Source organism: Megachile rotundata, chromosome 3, assembly GCF_050947335.1.
Source record: "Megachile rotundata isolate GNS110a chromosome 3, iyMegRotu1, whole genome shotgun sequence".
NCBI classification, from domain to species: Eukaryota; Metazoa; Arthropoda; class Insecta; order Hymenoptera; family Megachilidae; genus Megachile; species Megachile rotundata.
Genome location: NC_134985.1, coordinates 1,302,501 through 1,321,802, shown reverse-complemented (window position 1 = coordinate 1,321,802; position 19,302 = coordinate 1,302,501).

Sequence of the window (19,302 nt, the reverse complement as noted above, 5' to 3'; positions counted from 1 at the left end):
AGAGATAGAGACAGAGACAGAGACAGACACAGATACAGAGGCAGAGACAGAGACAGAAGCAGAGACAGAGACAGAGACAGAGACGGAGGCAGAGACAGAGACAGAGACAGAGACAGAGACAGAGACAGAGACAGAGACAGAGGCAGAGACAGAGACAGAGACTCAGACAGCGAGAGAGACAGAGACAGAGACAGAGACAGAGACAGAGACAGAGACAGAGACAAAGACAGAGGCAGAGAGAGAGACGGCGAGAGAGACAGAGATAGAGACAGAGACAGAGACAGAGACAGAGACAGAGACAGATACAGAGACAGAGACAGATACAGAGACAGAGACAGAGACAGAGACAGAGACAGAGACAGAGACTCCGACAGAGACAGAGACAGCGAGAGAGACAGAGATAGAGACAGAGACAGAGACAGAGACAGGGACAGAGACAGAGACACAGACAGAGACAGAGACAGAGACAGAGACAGAGACAGAGACAGAGACAGAGACAGAGACAGAGAAAGAGACAGAGACAGACATAGAGACAGAGACAAAGGGCAGGGACAGAGGCAGAGACAGAGACAGATACAGAGACAGAGACTGAGACAGAGACAGAGACAGAGACAGAGACAGAGACAGAGACAGAGACAGAGACAGAGACAGAGACAGAGACAGAGACAGAGACAGAGACAGAGACTCCGACAGAGACAGAGACAGCGAGAGAGACAGAGATAGAGACAGAGACAGAGACAGAGACAGGGACAGAGACAGAGACAGAGACAGAGACAGAGACAGAGACAGAAACAGAGACAGAAACAGAGACAGACATAGAGACAGAGACAGAGACAGTGGCAGGGACAGAGGCAGAGACTGCGACAGAGACAGTGACGGCGAGAGAGACAGAAACAGAGACAGAAGCAGAGACAGACATAGAGACAGAGACAGAGACAGAGGCAGGGACAGGGGCAGAGACAGAGACAGAGACAGAGACTGCGACAGAGACAGAGACACGGAGAGAGACAGAGATAGAGACAGAGACAGACACAGAGACAGCGAGAGAGACAGAGATAGAGACAGAGACAGAGACAGAGACAGAGACATATACAGAGACAGAGACCGAGATAGAGACAGAGACAGAGACAGAGGCAGAGGCAGAGGCAGAGGCAGAGGCAGGACTGCGACAGAGACAATGACGGCGAGAGAGACAGAAACAGAGACAGAAACAGAGACAGACATAGAGACAGAGACAGAGGCAGAGACAGAGGCAGAGACAGAGACAGAGACAGAGACTGCGACAGAGACAGAGACCGCGAGAGAGACAGAGATAGAGACAGCGACAGAGACAGAGACAGAGACAGCGAGAGAGACAGAGATAGAGACAGAGACAGAGACAGAGACAGAGACAGAGACAGAGACAGAGACTGCGACAGAGACAGAGACCGCGAGAGAGACAGAGATAGAGACAGAGACAGAGACAGAGACAGAGACAGACAGAGACAGAGACAGAGACAGAGACAGAGACAGAGACAGAGACAGAGACAGAGACCGAGACAGAGACAGAGATAGAGACGGAGACGGAGACAGAGACAGCGACAGCGACAGAGACAGAGACAGAAACAGAGACAGAGTCAGAGACAGACATAGAGACAGAGACAAAGGGCAGGGACAGAGGCAGAGACGGAGACAGATACAGAGACAGAGACAGAGACAGAGACAGAGACAGAGACAGAGACAGAGACAGAGACAGAGACAGAGACAGAGACAGAGACAGAGACAGAGACAGAGACAGAGACAGAGACAGAGACAGAGAAAGAGACAGAGACAGACATAGAGACAGAGACAAAGGGCAGGGACAGAGGCAGAGACAGAGACAGATACAGAGACAGAGACTGAGACAGAGACAGAGACAGAGACAGAGACAGAGACAGAGACAGAGACAGAGACAGAGACAGAGACAGAGACAGAGACTCCGACAGAGACAGAGACAGCGAGAGAGACAGAGATAGAGACAGAGACAGAGACAGAGACAGGGACAGAGACAGAGACAGAGACAGAGACAGAAACAGAGACAGAAACAGAGACAGACATAGAGACAGAGACAGAGACAGTGGCAGGGACAGAGGCAGAGACAGAGACAGAGACAGAGACACAGACAGAGACAGAGACAGAGACAGAGACAGAGACAGCGACAGCGACAGAGTCAGGGACAGAGAGAGAGACAGAGATAGAGACAGAGACAGAGACAGAGACAGAGACAGAGACAGAGACAGAGACAGATACAGAGACAGAGACAGAGACAGAGACAGAGACAGAGACAGAGACAGAGACAGAGACAGAGACTGAGACAGCGAGAGAGACAGAGACAGAGACAGAGGCAGAGACAGAGACAGAGACAGAGACGGAGGCAGAGACAAGGACAGAGTCAGAGACAGAGACAGAGGCAGAGGCAGAGAGGTCGAGAGAGACAGAGATAGAGACGGAGACAGAGACAGAGACAGAGACAGAGACGGAGACAGAGACAGAGACAGAGACAGAGACAGCGACAGCGACAGAGACAGGGACAGAGAGAGAGACAGAGACAGAGACTGAGACAGAGACAGAGACAGAGATAGCGAGAGAGACAGAGATAGAGACAGAGACAGAGACAGAGGCAGAGGCAGAGGCAGAGGCAGAGACTGCGACAGAGACAGTGACGGCGAGAGAGACAGAAACAGAGACAGAAGCAGAGACAGACATAGAGACAGAGACAGAGGCAGGGACAGGGGCAGAGACAGAGACAGAGACAGAGACTGCGACAGAGACAGAGACACGGAGAGAGACAGAGATAGAGACAGAGACACAGACAGAGACAGAGACAGCGAGAGAGACAGAGATAGAGACAGAGACAGAGACAGAGACAGAGACATATACAGAGACAGAGACCGAGACAGAGACAGAGACGGAGACAGAGACAGAGACAGAGACAGAGACAGAGACAGAGGCAGAGACAGAGGCAGGGACAGAGGCAGACACAGAGACAGAGACATGGACAGGGACAGAGGCAGAGGTAAAAGCAGAGACAGAGACAGCGAGAGAGATAGAGATAGAGGCAGAGACAGAGACAGAGTCAGAGATAGAGGCAGCGGCAGAGGCAGAGACTGCGACAGAGACAGTGACGGCGAGAGAGACAGAGATAGAGACAGCGACAGAGACAGAGACGGGGACGGAGACAGAGACAGAAACCGAGATAGAGACAGAGACAGAGACAGTGGTAGACGCAGAGGCAAAGGCAGAGGCAGAGACTGCGACAGAGACAGTGACGGCGAGAGAGACAGAAACAGAGACAGAAACAGATGCAGACATAGAGACAGAGACAGCGGCAGGGACAGAGGCAGAGACAGAGACAGAGACAGAGACTGCGACAGAGACAGAGACCGCGAGAGAGACAGAGATAGAGACAGCGACAGAGACAGAGACAGAGACAGCGAGAGAGACAGAGATAGAGACAGAGACAGAGACAGAGACAGAGACAGAGACAGAGACAGAGACTGCGACAGAGACAGAGACCGCGAGAGAGACAGAGATAGAGACAGAGACAGAGACAGAGACTGAGACAGCGAGAGAGACAGAGACAGAGACAGAGGCAGAGACAGAGACAGAGACAGAGACGGAGGCAGAGACAAGGACAGAGTCAGACACAGAGACAGAGGCAGAGGCAGAGAGGTCGAGAGAGACAGAGATAGAGACGGAGACAGAGACAGAGACAGAGACGGCGAGAGAGACAGAGACAGAGACAGAGACAGATACAGAGACAGAGACAGAGGCAGAGGCAGCGGCAGAGACTGCGACAGAGACAGTGACGGCGAGAGAGACAGAGATAGAGACAGAGACAGAGACAGAGACAGAGACGGAGACAGAGACAGAGACAGCGACAGAGACAGAGACAGCGACAGCGACAGAGACAGGGCCAGAGAGAGAGACAGAGACAGAGACTGAGACAGAGACAGAGACAGAGATAGCGAGAGAGACAGAGATAGAGACAGAGACAGAGATTGAGACAGAGACAGAGACAGACAGAGACAGAGACAGAGACAGAGACAGAGACAGAGACAGAGACAGAGACAGAGACAGAGACAGAGACAGAGACAGAGACAGAGACAGAGACAGAGACAGAGACAGAGACCCGAGATAGAGACGGAGACAGAGACAGAGATAGAGACAGAGACAGAGACAGAGACAGAGATAGAGACAGAGACAGAGACAGACACAGATACAGAGGCAGAGACAGAGACAGAAGCAGAGACAGAGACAGAGACAGAGACGGAGGCAGAGACAGAGACAGAGACAGAGACAGAGACAGAGACAGAGACAGAGACAGAGACAGAGACTCAGACAGCGAGAGAGACAGAGACAGAGACAGAGACAGAGACAGAGACAGAGACAAAGACAGAGGCAGAGAGAGAGACGGCGAGAGAGACAGAGATAGAGACAGAGACAGAGACAGAGACAGAGATAGAGACAGAGACAGAGACAGACACAGATACAGAGACAGAGACAGAGACAGAAGCAGAGACAGAGACAGAGACAGAGACGGAGGCAGAGACAGAGACAGAGACAGAGACAGAGACAGAGACAGAGACAGAGACAGAGACAGAGACAGAGACAGAGACAGATACAGATACAGAGACAGAGACAGATACAGAGACAGAGACAGATACAGAGACAGAGACAGATACAGAGACAGAGACAGAGACAGAGACAGAGACAGAGGCAGAGGCAGAGGCAGAGACTGCGACAGAGACAGTGACGGCGAGAGAGACAGAGATAGAGACAGAGACAGAGACAGAGACAGAGACAGAGACAGAGACGGAGACAGAGACAGAGACAGAGACAGAGACAGAGACAGCGACAGCGACAGAGACAGGGACAGAGAGAGAGGCAGAGACAGAGACTGAGACAGAGACAGAGACAGAGATAGCGAGAGAGAGAGAGAGATAGAGACAGAGACAGAGATTGATACAGAGACAGAGACAGACAGAGACAGAGACAGAGACAGAGACAGAGACAGAGACAGAGACGGCGAGAGAGACAGAGATAGAGACAGAGACAGAGACAGAGACAGAGATAGAGAAAGAGACAGAGACAGACACAGATACAGAGACAGAGACAGAGACAGAAGCAGAGACAGAGACAGAGACAGAGACGGAGGCAGAGACAGAGACAGAGACAGAGACAGAGACAGATACAGATACAGAGACAGAGACAGAGACAGATGCAGAGACAGACACAGAGACAGAGACAGATACAGAGACAGAGACAGAGACAGAGACAGAGACAGAGACAGAGACAGAGACAGAGACAGAGGCAGAGGCAAAGGCAGAGGCAGAGACTGCGACAGAGACAGTGACGGCGAGAGAGACAGAGATAGAGACAGAGACAGAGACAGAGACAGAGACAGAGACGGAGACAGAGACAGAGACAGAGACAGAGACAGAGACAGAGACAGAGACAGCGACAGCGACAGAGACAGGGACAGAGAGAGAGACAGGCACAGAGACTGAGACAGAGACAGAGATAGAGACAGAGACAGAGACAGACACAGATACAGAGGCAGAGACAGAGACAGAAGCAGAGACAGAGACAGAGACAGAGACGGAGGCAGAGACAGAGACAGAGACAGAGACAGAGACAGAGACAGAGACAGAGACAGAGACAGAGACTCAGACAGCGAGAGAGACAGAGACAGAGACAGAGACAGAGACAGAGACAGAGACAAAGACAGAGGCAGAGAGAGAGACGGCGAGAGAGACAGAGATAGAGACAGAGACAGAGACAGAGACAGAGATAGAGACAGAGACAGAGACAGACACAGATACAGAGACAGAGACAGAGACAGAAGCAGAGACAGAGACAGAGACAGAGACGGAGGCAGAGACAGAGACAGAGACAGAGACAGAGACAGAGACAGAGACAGAGACAGAGACAGAGACAGAGACAGAGACAGATACAGATACAGAGACAGAGACAGATACAGAGACAGAGACAGATACAGAGACAGAGACAGATACAGAGACAGAGACAGAGACAGAGACAGAGACAGAGGCAGAGGCAGAGGCAGAGACTGCGACAGAGACAGTGACGGCGAGAGAGACAGAGATAGAGACAGAGACAGAGACAGAGACAGAGACAGAGACAGAGACGGAGACAGAGACAGAGACAGAGACAGAGACAGAGACAGCGACAGCGACAGAGACAGGGACAGAGAGAGAGGCAGAGACAGAGACTGAGACAGAGACAGAGACAGAGATAGCGAGAGAGAGAGAGAGATAGAGACAGAGACAGAGATTGATACAGAGACAGAGACAGACAGAGACAGAGACAGAGACAGAGACAGAGACAGAGACAGAGACAGAGACAGAGACAGAGACAGGGACAGAGACAGAGACAGAGACAGCGAGGGAGACAGAGATAGAGACAGAGACAGAGACAGAGACAGAGACAGAGACAGAGACTGCGACAGAGACAGAGACCGCGAGAGAGACAGAGATAGAGACAGAGACAGAGACAGAGACTGAGACAGCGGGAGAGACAGAGACAAAGACAGAGACAGAGGCAGAGACAGAGACAGAGACAGAGACAAAGACAGAGGCAGAGACAGAGACGGCGAGAGAGACAGAGATAGAGACAGAGACAGAGACAGAGACAGAGATAGAGAAAGAGACAGAGACAGACACAGATACAGAGACAGAGACAGAGACAGAAGCAGAGACAGAGACAGAGACAGAGACGGAGGCAGAGACAGAGACAGAGACAGAGACAGAGACAGATACAGATACAGAGACAGAGACAGAGACAGATGCAGAGACAGACACAGAGACAGAGACAGATACACAGACAGAGACAGAGACAGAGACAGAGACAGAGACAGAGACAGAGACAGAGACAGAGGCAGAGGCAAAGGCAGAGGCAGAGACTGCGACAGAGACAGTGACGGCGAGAGAGACAGAGATAGAGACAGAGACAGAGACAGAGACAGAGACAGAGACGGAGACAGAGACAGAGACAGAGACAGAGACAGAGACAGAGACAGAGACAGCGACAGCGACAGAGACAGGGACAGAGAGAGAGACAGGCACAGAGACTGAGACAGAGACAGAGACAGAGATAGCGAGAGAGACAGATATAGAGACAGAGACAGAGATTGAGACAGAGACAGAGACAGACAGAGACAGAGACAGAGACAGAGACAGAGACAGAGACAGAGACAGAGACAGAGACAGAGACAGAGACTCAGACAGCGAGAGAGACAGAGACAGAGACAGAGACAGAGACAGAGACAGAGACAAAGACAGAGGCAGAGAGAGAGACGGCGAGAGAGACAGAGATAGAGACAGAGACAGAGACAGAGACAGAGATAGAGACAGAGACAGAGACAGACACAGATACAGAGACAGAGACAGAGACAGAAGCAGAGACAGAGACAGAGACAGAGACGGAGGCAGAGACAGAGACAGAGACAGAGACAGAGACAGAGACAGAGACAGAGACAGAGACAGAGACAGAGACAGAGACAGAGACAGATACAGATACAGAGACAGAGACAGATACAGAGACAGAGACAGATACAGAGACAGAGACAGATACAGAGACAGAGACAGAGACAGAGACAGAGACAGAGACAGAGGCAGAGGCAGAGGCAGAGACTGCGACAGAGACAGTGACGGCGAGAGAGACAGAGATAGAGACAGAGACAGAGACAGAGACAGAGACAGAGACAGAGACGGAGACAGAGACAGAGACAGAGACAGAGACAGAGACAGCGACAGCGACAGAGACAGGGACAGAGAGAGAGGCAGAGACAGAGACTGAGACAGAGACAGAGACAGAGATAGCGAGAGAGAGAGAGAGATAGAGACAGAGACAGAGATTGATACAGAGACAGAGACAGACAGGGACAGAGACAGAGACAGAGACAGAGACAGAGACAGAGACAGAGACAGAGACAGAGACAGAGACAGAGACAGAGACAGGGACAGAGACAGAGACAGAGACAGCGAGGGAGACAGAGATAGAGACAGAGACAGAGACAGAGACAGAGACAGAGACAGAGACTGCGACAGAGACAGAGACCGCGAGAGAGACAGAGATAGAGACAGAGACAGAGACAGAGACTGAGACAGCGGGAGAGACAGAGACAGAGACAGAGACAGAGGCAGAGACAGAGACAGAGACAGAGACAGAGACAAAGACAGAGGCAGGGACAGAGGCGGCGAGAGAGACAGAGATAGAGACAGAGACAGAGACAGAGACAGAGATAGAGAAAGAGACAGAGACAGACACAGATACAGAGACAGAGACAGAGACAGAAGCAGAAACAGAGACAGAGACAGAGACGGAGGCAGAGACAGAGACAGAGACAGAGACAGAGACAGATACAGATACAGAGACAGAGACAGAGACAGATACAGAGACAGAGACAGATGCAGAGACAGACACAGAGACAGAGACAGATACAGAGACAGAGACAGAGACAGAGACAGAGACAGAGACAGAGACAGAGACAGAGACAGAGACAGAGGCAGAGGCAAAGGCAGAGGCAGAGACTGCGACAGAGACAGTGACGGCGAGAGAGACAGAGATAGAGACAGAGACAGAGACAGAGACAGAGACAGAGACGGAGACAGAGACAGAGACAGAGACAGAGACAGAGACAGAGACAGAGACAGCGACAGCGACAGAGACAGGGACAGAGAGAGAGACAGGCACAGAGACTGAGACAGAGACAGAGACAGAGATAGCGAGAGAGACAGATATAGAGACAGAGACAGAGATTGAGACAGAGACAGAGACAGACAGAGACAGAGACAGAGACAGAGACAGAGACAGAGACAGAGACAGAGACAGAGACAGAGACCGAGACAGAGACAGTGACGGCGAGAGAGACAGAGATAGAGACAGAGACAGAGACAGAGACAGAGACAGAGACAGAGACGGAGACAGAGACAGAGACAGAGACAGAGACAGAGACAGCGACAGCGACAGAGACAGGGACAGAGAGAGAGGCAGAGACAGAGACTGAGACAGAGACAGAGACAGAGATAGCGAGAGAGAGAGAGAGATAGAGACAGAGACAGAGATTGATACAGAGACAGAGACAGACAGAGACAGAGACAGAGACAGAGACAGAGACAGAGACAGAGACAGAGACAGAGACAGAGACAGAGACAGAGACAGGGACAGAGACAGAGACAGAGACAGCGAGGGAGACAGAGATAGAGACAGAGACAGAGACAGAGACAGAGACAGAGACAGAGACTGCGACAGAGACAGAGACCGCGAGAGAGACAGAGATAGAGACAGAGACAGAGACAGAGACTGAGACAGCGGGAGAGACAGAGACAGAGACAGAGACAGAGGCAGAGACAGAGACAGAGACAGAGACAAAGACAGAGGCAGAGACAGAGACGGCGAGAGAGACAGAGATAGAGACAGAGACAGAGACAGAGACAGAGATAGAGAAAGAGACAGAGACAGACACAGATACAGGGACAGAGACAGAGACAGAAGCAGAAACAGAGACAGAGACAGAGACGGAGGCAGAGACAGAGACAGAGACAGAGACAGAGACAGATACAGATACAGAGACAGAGACAGAGACAGATACAGAGACAGAGACAGATGCAGAGACAGACACAGAGACAGAGACAGATACAGAGACAGAGACAGAGACAGAGACAGAGACAGAGACAGAGACAGAGACAGAGACAGAGACAGAGGCAGAGGCAAAGGCAGAGGCAGAGACTGCGACAGAGACAGTGACGGCGAGAGAGACAGAGATAGAGACAGAGACAGAGACAGAGACAGAGACAGAGACGGAGACAGAGACAGAGACAGAGACAGAGACAGAGACAGAGACAGAGACAGCGACAGCGACAGAGACAGGGACAGAGAGAGAGACAGGCACAGAGACTGAGACAGAGACAGAGACAGAGATAGCGAGAGAGACAGATATAGAGACAGAGACAGAGATTGAGACAGAGACAGAGACAGACAGAGACAGAGACAGAGACAGAGACAGAGACAGAGACAGAGACAGAGACAGAGACCGAGACAGAGACAGAGATAGAGAAAGAGACAGAGACAGAGACAGCGACAGCGACAGAGACAGAGACAGAAACAGAGACAGAGTCAGAGACAGACATAGAGACAGAGACAAAGGGCAGGGACAGAGGCAGAGACGGAGACAGATACAGAGACAGAGACTGAGACAGAGACAGAGACAGAGACGGCGTGAGAGACAGAGATAGAGACAGAGACAGAGACAGAGACGGAGACAGGGACAGAGACGGAGACAGAGACAGAGAAAGAGACAGAGACAGAGACAGCGACAGAGACAGAAACAGAGACAGAGACAGAGACAGAGACAGAGACAGTGACAGAGACAGAGACAGAGACAGAGACGGCGCGAGAGATAGAGATAGAGACAGAGACAGAGACAGAGACAGATACGGCGAGAGAGACAGAGATAGAGACAGAGACAGAGACAGAGACGGAGACGGAGACAGAGACCGAGACAGAGACAGAGACAGAGACAGAGACAGAGACAGAGACAGAGACAGAGACAGAGACAGAGACAGAGACAGAGACAGAGACAGAGACAGAGACAGAGACAGAAACAGAGACAGAGACAGCGACAGAGACACAGACAGAGACAGAGACAGAGACAGAGACAGAGGCAGAGACAGAGACAGAGATAGAGACAGAGACAGAGACAGAGACGGAGACAGAGACAGAGACGGAGACAGAGACAGAGACAGAGACAGAGAAAGAGACAGAGACAGAGACAGCGACGGAGACAGAAACAGAGACAGAGACAGAGAGGTCGAGAGAGACAGAGATAGAGACGGAGACAGAGACAGAGACAGAGACGGCGAGAGAGACAGAGACAGAGACAGAGACAGAGACAGAGACAGAGACAGAGACAGAGAAAGAGACAGAGACAGACATAGAGACTGAGACAAAGGGCAGGGACAGAGGCAGAGACAGAGACAGATACAGAGACAGAGACTGAGACAGAGACAGAGACAGAGACAGAGACAGAGACAGAGACAGAGACAGAGACAGAGACAGAGACAGAGACAGAGACAGAGACAGAGACTCCGACAGAGACAGAGACAGCGAGAGAGACAGAGATAGAGACAGAGACAGAGACAGAGACAGAGACAGGGACAGAGACAGAGACAGAGACAGAAACAGAGACAGAAACAGAGACAGACATAGAGACAGAGACAGTGGCAGGGACAGAGGCAGAGACAGAGACAGAGACAGAGACAGAGACAGAGACAGAGACAGAGACAGCGACAGCGACAGAGTCAGGGACAGAGACAGAGACAGAGACAGAGACAGAGGCAGAGACAGAGACAGATACAGAGACAGAGACAGATACAGAGACAGAGACAGAGACGGAGACAGAGACAGAGACAGAGACAGAGACAGCGACAGCGACAGAGACAGGGACAGAGAGAGAGACAGAGACAGAGACTGAGACAGAGACGGAGACAGAGATAGCGAGAGAGACAGAGATAGAGACAGAGACAGAGATTGAGACAGAGACAGGGACAGACAGAGACAGAGACAGAGACAGAGACAGAGACAGAGACAGAGACAGAGACAGAGACAGAGACAGAGACAGAGACAGAGACAGAGACAGAGACAGAGACAGAGACAGAGACAGAGACAGAGACAGAGACAGAGACAGAGACAGAGACAGAGACAGAGACAGAGACAGAGACAGAGACAGAGACAGAGACAGAGACAGAGACAGAGACAGAGACAGAGACAGAGACAGAGACAGAGACAGAGACGGTGTGAGAGACAGAGATAGAGACAGAGACAGAGACAGAGACAGAGACAGAGAGGTCGAGAGAGACAGAGATAGAGACGGAGACAGAGACAGAGACAGAGGCAGAGGCAGAGACTGCGACAGAGACAGTGACGGCGAGAGAGACAGAGATAGAGACAGAGACAGAGACAGAGGCAGAGGCAGAGGCAGAGGCAGAGACTGCGGCAGAGACAGTGACGGCGAGAGAGACAGAAACAGAGACAGAAACAGAGACAGACATAGAGACAGAGACAGTGGCAGGGACAGAGGCAGAGACAGAGACAGAGACAGAGACAGAGACAGAGACAGAGACAGAGACAGAGACAGCGACAGCGACAGAGTCAGGGACAGAGACAGAGACAGAGACAGAGACAGAGGCAGAGACAGAGACAGATACAGAGACAGAGACAGATACAGAGACAGAGACAGAGACGGAGACAGAGACAGAGACAGAGACAGAGACAGCGACAGGGACAGAGACATAGACAGAGACAGAGCCAGAGGTGGAAGCAGAGGCAGAGACAGCGAGAGAGATAGAGATAGAGGCAGAGACAGAGACAGAGACAGAGATCGAGGCAGCGGCAGAGGCAGAGACTGCGACAGAGACAGTGACGGCGAGAGAGACAGAGATAGAGACAGCGACAGAGACAGAGACAGGGACGGAGGCAGAGACAGAGACCGAGATAGAGACAGAGACAGAGACAGAGACAGAGGCAGAGGCAGAGGCAGAGGCAGAGACTGCGACAGAGACAGTGACGGCGAGAGAGACAGAAACAGAGACAGAAGCAGAGACAGACATAGAGACAGAGACAGAGGCAGGGACAGGGGCAGAGACAGAGACAGAGACAGAGACTGCGACAGAGACAGAGACACGGAGAGAGACAGAGATAGAGACATAGACAGAGACAGAGACAGAGACAGAGACAGCGAGAGAGACAGAGATAGAGACAGAGACAGAGACAGAGACAGAGACAGAGACATATACAGAGACAGAGACCGAGATAGAGACAGAGACAGAGACAGAGGCAGAGGCAGAGGCAGAGGCAGAGGCAGAGGCAGAGACTGCGACAGAGACAATGACGGCGAGAGAGACAGAAACAGAGACAGAAACAGAGACAGACATAGAGACAGAGACAGAGGCAGAGACATAGACAGAGACAGAGACTGCGACAGAGACAGAGACCGCGAGAGAGACAGAGATAGAGACAGAGACAGAGACAGAGACAGAGAGAGAGACAGAGACAGAGACAGAGACAGAGACAGAGACAGAGACAGAGAGAGCGACAGCGACAGAGACAGGGACAGAGAGAGAGACAGTGACAGAGACTGAGACAGAGACAGAGACAGAGATAGCGAGAGAGACAGAGATAGAGACAGAGACAGAGGCAGAGACAGAGGCAGGGACAGAGGCAGACACAGAGACAGAGACAGAGACAGAGACAGAGACCGAGACAGAGACAGAGATAGAGAAAGAGACAGAGACAGAGACAGCGACAGCGACAGAGACAGAGACAGAAACAGAGACAGAGTCAGAGACAGACATAGAGACAGAGACAAAGGGCAGGGACAGAGGCAGAGACGGAGACAGATACAGAGACAGAGACAGATACAGAGACAGAGACAGAGACAGAGACAGAGACAGAGACAGAGACAGAGACTCCGACAGAGACAGAGACAGCGAGAGAGACAGAGATAGAGACAGAGACAGAGACAGAGACAGGGACAGAGACACAGACAGAGACAGAGACAGAGACAGAGACAGAGACAGCGAGAGAGACAGAGATAGAGACAGAGACAGAGACAGAGACAGGGACAGAGACAGAGACAGAGACAGAGACAGAGACAGAGACAGAAACAGAGACAGAAACAGAGACAGACATAGAGACAGAGACAGAGACAGTGGCAGGGACAGAGGCAGAGACAGAGACAGATACAGAGACAGAGACTGAGACAGAGACAGAGACAGAGACAGAGACAGAGACAGAGACAGAGACAGAGACAGAGACAGAGACAGAGACTCCGACAGAGACAGAGACAGCGAGAGAGACAGAGATAGAGACAGAGACAGAGACAGAGACAGGGACAGAGACAGAGACAGAGACAGAGACAGAGACAGAGACAGAAACAGAGACAGAAACAGAGACAGACATAGAGACAGAGACAGAGACAGTGGCAGGGACAGAGGCAGAGACTGCGACAGAGACAGTGACGGCGAGAGAGACAGAAACAGAGACAGAAGCAGAGACAGACATAGAGACAGAGACAGAGGCAGGGACAGGGGCAGAGACAGAGACAGAGACAGAGACTGCGACAGAGACAGAGACACGGAGAGAGACAGAGATAGAGACAGAGACAGAGACAGACACAGAGACAGCGAGAGAGACAGAGATAGAGACAGAGACAGAGACAGAGACAGAGACATATACAGAGACAGAGACCGAGATAGAGACAGAGACAGAGACAGAGGCAGAGGCAGAGGCAGAGGCAGAGGCAGGACTGCGACAGAGACAATGACGGCGAGAGAGACAGAAACAGAGACAGAAACAGAGACAGACATAGAGACAGAGACAGAGGCAGAGACATAGACAGAGACAGAGACTGCGACAGAGACAGAGACCGCGAGAGAGAGAGAGATAGAGACAGAGACAGAGACAGAGACAGAGAGAGAGACAGAGACAGAGACAGAGACAGAGACAGAGACAGAGACAGAGACAGCGACAGCGACAGAGACAGGGACAGAGAGAGAGACAGAGACAGAGACTGAGACAGAGACAGAGACAGAGATAGCGAGAGAGACAGAGATAGAGACAGAGACAGAGGCAGAGACAGAGGCAGGGACAGAGGCAGACACAGAGACAGAGACAGAGACATGGACAGGGACAGAGGCAGAGGTAAAAGCAGAGACAGAGACAGCGAGAGAGATAGAGATAGAGGCAGAGACAGAGACAGAGTCAGAGATAGAGGCAGCGGCAGAGGCAGAGACTGCGACAGAGACAGTGACGGCGAGAGAGACAGAGATAGAGACAGCGACAGAGACAGAGACAGGGACGGAGACAGAGACAGAAACCGAGATAGAGACAGAGACAGAGACAGAGGTAGACGCAGAGGCAAAGGCAGAGGCAGAGACTGCGGCAGAGACAGTGACGGCGAGAGAGACAGAAACAGAGACAGAAACAGAGGCAGACATAGAGACAGAGACAGCGGCAGGGACAGAGGCAGAGACAGAGACAGAGACAGAGACTGCGACAGAGACAGAGACCGCGAGAGAGACAGAGATAGAGACAGCGACAGAGACAGAGACAGAGACAGCGAGAGAGACAGAGATAGAGACAGAGACAGAGACAGAGACAGAGACAGAGACAGAGACAGAGACTGCGACAGAGACAGAGACCGCGAGAGAGACAGAGATAGAGACAGAGACAGAGACAGAGACAGAGACAGACAGAGACAGAGACAGAGACAGAGACAGAGACAGAGACAGAGACAGAGACAGAGACAGAGACCGAGACAGAGACAGAGATAGAGACGGAGACGGAGACAGAGACAGCGACAGCGACAGAGACAGAGACAGAAACAGAGACAGAGTCAGAGACAGACATAGAGACAGAGACAAAGGGCAGGGACAGAGGCAGAGACGGAGACAGATACAGAGACAGAGACAGAGACAGAGACAGAGACAGAGACAGAGACAGAGACAGAGACAGAGACAGAGACAGAGACAGAGACAGAGACAGAGACAGAGACAGAGACAGAGACAGAGACAGAGACAGAGACAGAGAAAGAGACAGAGACAGACATAGAGACAGAGACAAAGGGCAGGGACAGAGGCAGAGACAGAGACAGATACAGAGACAGAGACTGAGACAGAGACAGAGACAGAGACAGAGACAGAGACAGAGACAGAGACAGAGACAGAGACAGAGACAGAGACAGAGACAGAGACAGAGACTCCGACAGAGACAGAGACAGCGAGAGAGACAGAGATAGAGACAGAGACAGAGACAGAGACAGGGACAGAGACAGAGACAGAGACAGAGACAGAAACAGAGACAGAAACAGAGACAGACATAGAGACAGAGACAGAGACAGTGGCAGGGACAGAGGCAGAGACAGAGACAGAGACAGAGACAGAGACAGAGACAGAGACAGAGACAGAGACAGAGACAGAGACAGCGACAGCGACAGAGTCAGGGACAGAGAGAGAGACAGAGATAGAGACAGAGACAGAGACAGAGACAGAGACAGAGACAGAGACAGAGACAGAGACAGAGACAGATACAGAGACAGAGACAGAGACAGAGACAGAGACAGAGACAGAGACAGAGACAGAGACAGAGACTGAGACAGCGAGAGAGACAGAGACAGAGACAGAGGCAGAGACAGAGACAGAGACAGAGACGGAGGCAGAGACAAGGACAGAGTCAGAGACAGAGACAGAGGCAGAGGCAGAGAGGTCGAGAGAGACAGAGATAGAGACGGAGACAGAGACAGAGACAGAGACAGAGACGGAGACAGAGACAGAGACAGAGACAGAGACAGCGACAGCGACAGAGACAGGGACAGAGAGAGAGACAGAGACAGAGACTGAGACAGAGACAGAGACAGAGATAGCGAGAGAGACAGAGATAGAGACAGAGACAGAGACAGAGGCAGAGGCAGAGGCAGAGGCAGAGACTGCGACAGAGACAGTGACGGCGAGAGAGACAGAAACAGAGACAGAAGCAGAGACAGACATAGAGACAGAGACAGAGGCAGGGACAGGGGCAGAGACAGAGACAGAGACAGAGACTGCGACAGAGACAGAGACACGGAGAGAGACAGAGATAGAGACAGAGACACAGACAGAGACAGAGACAGCGAGAGAGACAGAGATAGAGACAGAGACAGAGACAGAGACAGAGACATATACAGAGGCAGAGACCGAGACAGAGACAGAGACGGAGACAGAGACAGAGACAGAGACAGAGACAGAGACAGAGGCAGAGACAGAGGCAGGGACAGAGGCAGACACAGAGACAGAGACATGGACAGGGACAGAGGCAGAGGTAAAAGCAGAGACAGAGACAGCGAGAGAGATAGAGATAGAGGCAGAGACAGAGACAGAGTCAGAGATAGAGGCAGCGGCAGAGGCAGAGACTGCGACAGAGACAGTGACGGCGAGAGAGACAGAGATAGAGACAGCGACAGAGACAGAGACGGGGACGGAGACAGAGACAGAAACCGAGATAGAGACAGAGACAGAGACAGTGGTAGACGCAGAGGCAAAGGCAGAGGCAGAGACTGCGACAGAGACAGTGACGGCGAGAGAGACAGAAACAGAGACAGAAACAGATGCAGACATAGAGACAGAGACAGCGGCAGGGACAGAGGCAGAGACGGAGACAGAGACAGAGACTGCGACAGAGACAGAGACCGCGAGAGAGACAGAGATAGAGACAGCGACAGAGACAGAGACAGAGACAGCGAGAGAGACAGAGATAGAGACAGAGACAGAGACAGAGACAGAGACAGAGACAGAGACAGAGACTGCGACAGAGACAGAGACCGCGAGAGAGACAGAGATAGAGACAGAGACAGAGACAGAGACTGAGACAGCGAGAGAGACAGAGACAGAGACAGAGGCAGAGACAGAGACAGAGACAGAGACGGAGGCAGAGACAAGGACAGAGTCAGAGACAGAGACAGAGGCAGAGGCAGAGAGGTCGAGAGAGACAGAGATAGAGACGGAGACAGAGACAGAGACAGAGACGGCGAGAGAGACAGAGACAGAGACAGAGACAGATACAGAGACAGAGACAGAGGCAGAGGCAGCGGCAGAGACTGCGACAGAGACAGTGACGGCGAGAGAGACAGAGATAGAGACAGAGACAGAGACAGAGACAGAGACGGAGACAGAGACAGAGACAGCGACAGAGACAGAGACAGCGACAGAGACAGAGACAGCGACAGCGACAGAGACAGGGCCAGAGAGAGAGACAGAGACAGAGACTGAGGCAGAGACAGAGACAGAGATAGCGAGAGAGACAGAGATAGAGACAGAGACAGAGATTGAGACAGAGACAGAGACAGACAGAGACAGAGACAGAGACAGAGACAGAGACAGAGACAGAGACAGAGACAGAGACAGAGACAGAGACAGAGACAGAGACAGAGACAGAGACAGAGACAGAGACAGAGACAGAGACAGAGACAGAGACAGAGACCCGAGATAGAGACGGAGACAGAGACAGAGATAGAGACAGAGACAGAGACAGAGACAGAGATAGAGACAGAGACAGAGACAGACACAGATACAGCGGCAGAGACAGAGACAGAAGCAGAGACAGAGACAGAGACAGAGACGGAGGCAGAGACAGAGACAGAGACAGAGACAGAGACAGAGACAGAGACAGAGACAGAGACAGAGACTCAGACAGCGAGAGAGACAGAGACAGAGACAGAGACAGAGACAGAGACAGAGACAAAGACAGAGGCAGAGAGAGAGACGGCGAGAGAGACAGAGATAGAGACAGAGACAGAGACAGAGACAGAGATAGAGACAGAGACAGAGACAGACACAGATACAGAGACAGAGACAGAGACAGAAGCAGAGACAGAGACAGAGACAGAGACGGAGGCAGAGACAGAGACAGAGACAGAGACAGAGACAGAGACAGAGACAGAGACAGAGACAGAGACAGAGACAGAGACAGATACAGATACAGAGACAGAGACAGATACAGAGACAGAGACAGATACAGAGACAGAGACAGATACAGAGACAGAGACAGAGACAGAGACAGAGACAGAGGCAGAGGCAGAGGCAGAGACTGCGACAGAGACAGTGACGGCGAGAGAGACAGAGATAGAGACAGAGACAGAGACAGAGACAGAGACAGAGACAGAGACGGAGACAGAGACAGAGACAGAGACAGAGACAGAGACAGCGACAGCGACAGAGACAGGGACAGAGAGAGAGGCAGAGACAGAGACTGAGACAGAGACAGAGACAGAGATAGCGAGAGAGAGAGAGAGATAGAGACAGAGACAGAGATTGATACAGAGACAGAGACAGACAGAGACAGAGACAGAGACAGAGACAGAGACAGAGACAGAGACAGAGACAGAGACAGAGACAGAGACAGGGACAGAGACAGAGACAGAGACAGCGAGGGAGACAGAGATAGAGACAGAGACAGAGACAGAGACAGAGACAGAGACAGAGACTGCGACAGAGACAGAGACCGCGAGAGAGACAGAGATAGAGACAGAGACAGAGACAGAGACTGAGACAGCGGGAGAGACAGAGACAGAGACAGAGACAGAGGCAGAGACAGAGACAGAGACAGAGACAAAGACAGAGGCAGAGACAGAGACGGCGAGAGAGACAGAGATAGAGACAGAGACAGAGACAGAGACAGAGATAGAGAAAGAGACAGAGACAGACACAGATACAGAGACAGAGACAGAGACAG